General features: G+C 41.4%; 1 pseudogene; it reads right to left on the bottom strand.

The window, feature by feature from the left end:
- Positions 1-523: 523 nt before the first annotated feature.
- Positions 524-1,564, bottom strand: LOC112625426 (annotated as a pseudogene).
- Positions 1,565-5,611: the final 4,047 nt, after the last annotated feature.

Raw genomic sequence — 5,611 nt, 5'->3', positions numbered from 1 at the left:
GACAAGACACACAGGTGGCATTTTTTAAACTATAAAGTAGGAAAATATCTGTCAAGGGCCAGGAGGCTATAGAAATTCAGAGTAAGAAGAAATTACATAAAGTAATACAACTAGGTTTGCATTTTATATATATATATACACACACACACACACACGTACATATATATATATATTGCTTTTTTGTTTTTAATGAAAAGCAACAGGTAATTTTGTGAAAGTCAGGAAACACCAGTATCCTTGTGATCTCATCCTAGATTTTTCTGTCAACTGGATCCACTCTAATTAATAAAGAATGCATTTCTGACCCCATGACAAATATGTAAAATTAGAAGACATGATTGCATAATAATAATAAAAGCACAATCTAAAGGGTATTATCACACTAGGAATACAGAGTTGTTTCTTCCTGACCTGGAGCAAATATTAAGAGAAAGTCAATGTATTTACAAACAAGATTTAATAATGTTCACAAAAATAGAGTTTGCCTCCAAATGAGAAATTATGCATTGCTTTGTTTCAAAAAGTTACCAATTTAGTGCTTGAAAAATCCAGCAGGTAAGCAGCAGGCCAACAGAGTCTCTTTCTGGAACTGTCTGCTAGCAACTGAGCATTCTCAGTCCAGGAAGCCATTTTTCATGGGAGGAATGGAGAGAGGGAGCGGAAGGCAATATTTACATCCCATTCTGCACAGCTCAGTACTGCCTGTTCATCTTCTTGACCTTTTTATAATGATAGTCATCAGTGGCCTTCTGCTTATCAGGATGCTTGCGGTTAGGAGGGGACCTCTTAGCCTCTGCCTTCTCTGTGTCACCTAGCTTCTCTGTGTTGCCTACCCTCAAGAGTCTGGTTTTGGGTTCTTCTCTGTTTCTCTGTATGGGAATGTTGGGCTCCTCATGATAAAATCTGTTGTGCTGCACGTAATTCACAGCCATGTTAGTAGGCATAAAGGATAGCTTACTGTCTTTTTTCTAATTCTGCTACTCTGCTAGCAGATGGACCTTGGCATCCTCTGCAGAAATGACAGTTTTTATTCTAGCATTGATGCCAAGGTCCAACTCAGGAATGCCATTCAGCATCTGGTTGGAAAATACTTCTTGGTCTTCTTTGCTGAGGAAATGTGGAGGTTTTCTGGAAGTTCATAAAGACAATCCTCTGCATTCCTTGGCTTGACTTTCTGTTCCTCATGTTCCACGATCCCTTTCTTCTTTAGCTCTGTCTCAGTGTACTTCATCATGTCTGCATCCTCATCCCTTCAGTTGGTTTCTGCAGAAAATGATGTCCCCAAGTGAAAGTCTTCCTCTTTACTGATTTTATCTTTGCCCTTTTCCTTCCATTTCTTCATATCCACCACATCACCTGTCTTCATCTGAAAGGGATCTGAGTGGTCTCTTCTTGTACCTTCTTTCCCAACAGCAGGGCCACAGCACCCATTGAATCTCTTCCTTATATTATGTGCTTATCTAGTCTATTCCAGTTTTAATTGAACCTCCTCTGAGTCCTCCTCATCTTCCTCTGACTCTGAGTCATCCCAGTGCCAACAGAAAGTCTTCCTGGTGACCAGCATGGTGGCACCAGCCCTGTGGTCCAGCCACAGTGCCACTGTGCCTTGAGGTTTGCATTTTAGTATTAATTTTTGATAAAACAACTTCTAGTAGCTGTAAGTGAGACAGACTTGTGAGGCTGGTAATAGAGATAAGAAAAACAGTTTAAAAACAGCTGCAATGATAAAAAAAATAAATAAACAGGCAATGTCAACCAGAATGGACAAAATATATTGGAGCAAGACTAAGGAAGAACACATTCCAAGATATGGGGAGGGAGGGAGGTGATATGATCTGCATATTTATCCCCACCCAAATCTCATGTTGAATTGTAATCCCCAATACTGAAGATGGGGCTGGTGGGAGGTGTTTGGATCATGGGGACAGATCTCTCATGGCTTGGTGCTATCTTTGTGATAGTGAGTTCTTTCAAGACCCGTCATTTAAAAGTGTGTGGCAACCCCTCCCACAACCTTTGCTTGCTTTTTACTTTTGCCATGAGACATACCTGCTCCTCTTTTGCCTTCTGCCATGATTGTAAGCCTCCTGAGGCCTCCCCAGAAGCCAATCAAATGCCAGCATCATGCTTCCTGTATGGCCTACAGAATTGTGAGCCAATTAAATCTCTTTTCTTTATAAATTACCCAGTCTCAGATATTTCTTCATAGCAATGCGGGAACAGTCTAACACAGCAGATTTTAGGAATAATTTTCAGGTTCCCCCTGAGAATGGAAAAACTGGAAGTTGATGAGAGGGAATAACAGATCAACCCCACAGTAAGTGTGTAAAGTGAGAATAATAAAAGTGGGCTCAATGTAGATCCATGAGGAGCACCAATATTTTTACATGTCTCGATGAAGTTGTCAGAAAAGGTAGACAATTCACGTTCAATTGGCAATGACAGTTTCAAGCACCAAATTCTGAGTTAGGCTCACTAGCCTCCCTTCCCAGATCCACCACTTACCAATCTGGGCAAGTTCATTCAATTCCCTGAGGCTCAGTTTTTCCATGTGTAAAATGGGAATACAATAGGACACATCTGCTGTGAAAACTCAATGGAATAATGTGGGTAGACTGTTGAGCCCAATGCCTAATACATGCACACATAAATATTTAATAAGTATTAGATACTTTAGGTGCTTTTGGGAAAAGGGCTTCATGTGCTTACATTTTAAGATTTCTTCAATTCTCCAAATGCAAGTTGTGCCCCAGGCCACCAGTGTAAGGAAAGACCTTTAACAGGTTCTTCTGCATTTTCTCCTAGATGGATTGTTGAGCACCCTCCAGCAATCCTTCACCTTTTCCCCTCTCTTGACAGCTTCCTGCTCCACCTCAGGGATCATTCCATGTTCTCCTCACTACGCAAAACTATAGTCATCAACCAAACAAATAAATAAAACAGATAATTTCAAATAGTTCCATAGACTGACTGTTGATGCACCTCCAAAATTCATATGTTAAAATATAATCCCAAATGCAGGGCGGGGAAAACATAACACAGATGTGATAGTATTTGAAGGTGGATTTTAGAGGTAGATTAGCATCCATGCTCATGAATGGGATTAGTGCCCTTATAAAATAAGCCCCAAAGGACTCCCTTCACCTTTCGCCATGGGAGGTCACAGTAAGGAGATAGCCCTCTGTGAATCAGAAGGATTTCCTGATGGAAATGGACCCTCCCAGGCAGCGAATCTGTATGCACCTTGATCTTGGACTTCTCAGCCTTCCAAACTGTAAGCAATAAATTTATGTTTTTTATAAGCCATCCATTCTATGGTAGTTTGTAATAGCAGCCCAAATGAAGTAAAACAAATAGTGATAAAATAATGAAAAGTAAACAGAGAGCAGTGATAGAATAAGTCCAAGGTGGATCTTTCCATCAGTAACACTGAACAGAAACTTAGACCCTAAATATGTGAGTGAATGTGTGGAGAGGTATGGATGGATACTACAATTTCTTATTTGAGCAATTGTTAAAGCCAGGCATGAGGCTGGATGTGTTCCTAGATTTGCATTCTCATTTGCAAACTTTCCTTTTCCCTCTTGAATTATGAAAACCCAAGAAAAGAAGTGCTCTCCACTCCCTTTCCAGTCAGCCACAAAGAAAACGATGCTTTGAATTAGATGATAGATTTTTCTGTTTCTGCCACTCTAGGCACCTCCACACTTTAAGGTGTTTGATGAGTGAGAATATAAGGTTCAAAGATTCTACCAGGTAGAGCATGAACTAGTAGAATTTCTTTCCACTAAACTAAAATCCACAGTACCACTGCCTACTTAGAAATAACATAACAACCTCTCAAATCTGCACAGGGCTTGACAGTTTGAAAACTGCTTTTGTAGACTCAATTATATTTAAGACCCACAGCCACCATATGAAACAGTATTTTTTCCAATTTATAGATGGGGAAACTGAGGCTCAGAGGTTACGTGACTTTCCAAATATGCTACTTAGTGTTGAAACTAATATTTGAAGCCATTGCGCATCTGTCTCTGGGTTCACTTTCTACCACTGTTATCCCAGGGCCCCTGAAATAGCCTTGGATCAATTTATAATGTTGAGTCTGTCTGAAATTGCTAGCATTGACTCTCAGTCAGCCATAACATGCTGCCTACGTTTACTGTGGTTTCCCCGGACTAGGGGTAAAAAAAGACATCACTGTTTTTCTGGCTTACTCATAATGCTGAAAGACAAGACTTGACTGAACGCGTGTCCCCTACCCTCTGGACAGTCTCAAGAAGGTTTATAATGTGGACTTGCTCAGGCTGCCCCTATGCAATGCCTCTGCTGTCCTTGAAGATACCTTGGACACTTGATTCTCGCCTCCCATGCCCACAACTGGCTCCATCTGCCCCTTCCCCTGTTGGCTCAGAGAATGAAACTGCTGCTAAGGGCCCTGGAATTGGTATTTGTAGTATTTCTGTTAAGCATTTTATTCCATGCCCACCTCAGACCCCATGGTGTCAATGCAAGTTACCCTGGAGTGGAGTGCTCCTTACATCCCTTCATTTAGGCCTCCCATAAGCGTCCTGACATGGTCTTAACTCTGCACATCTCTGCGTTACATATGAAGAAGCAGATGTAATCACCCAACAGGTTCTTCTTGACCACTGCACAGACCAAATCAGTTCACTGCAACCGTTGTCTTGCAGTAAAGAGTTTAATTAATATGAGTCCAGCCACATGAAACAACTAGAGTTATAACTCAGATCAGTCTCCCTGAAGGCTCAGAGGTTAGGGTTTTTCAAGGATAGTTTGGTGGGCAGGGGTGTGGGGGATGGTTGCTGCTGATTGGCTTGGGGTGCAATCATAGAGGTGTGGAAAACAGTCCTCCTGAACTGAGTCTGCTTCTGGGTTGGGGAGCCACAAGATAAGTTGAATCATGAGTCACAAATCTAGGTGGGGTCAACAGTTGACGTAATGCAAAAGTCTGAAAAATAGCTCAAAGATCAATCATAGGTTCCCCAATAGTGATGCTATTTATTGTAACAATTGGAGAAGTCACAAATCTTGTGACCTCTGGCCACATGACTCCTGGTCAGTAAGGGATTATGGAAACTAGCACTACATTTTAGCAGGATTCAGGCTCCTCCCATAATCCTAATCTAGTAGCCTTTTATTAGTCTTACAGAGGTGGTTTTAGCCCCCCAAAGAAAGAGGGGATCAGCTTTAGGGAGGGGCTGCTGTTATCCTTGCTTCAAAGTTAAATTATACACTAAATTTCTCCTGTGGTTAGCTTGGCCTATGTCCAGCAATGAGCAAAGACAGCCAGGCTGTGAGGCTAGAGGCAAAATGGAGTCACCCGTGCTAGATTTCCCTCACTGTCATGATCTTTGCAAAGACAGTTTCACAGAGCCTCAATTAAGTTAAGCCATTTGTTCAAATCCAAATAGGTAGTAAATGGGAGATTTAAACCCAGGCCTGTCTGATCAGTGAGTGCACGTGCTTAACCTCAATACTCCATAGGATATTGTGATTTATAAAAAGGAGTATGTATTTGGTCTTCATCCAGTTCCTGGTGCAGAGCTCCTAAAACACTTGGAATTTCCTAAGTGAGCTGAGCAGTAAA

Source organism: Theropithecus gelada, chromosome 5 (genome assembly GCF_003255815.1).
Source record: "Theropithecus gelada isolate Dixy chromosome 5, Tgel_1.0, whole genome shotgun sequence".
Taxonomy (NCBI): Eukaryota; Metazoa; Chordata; class Mammalia; order Primates; family Cercopithecidae; genus Theropithecus; species Theropithecus gelada.
The sequence above is the reverse complement of the archived record's forward strand: the minus strand, read 5'-3'. Positions and strand labels throughout refer to the sequence as shown.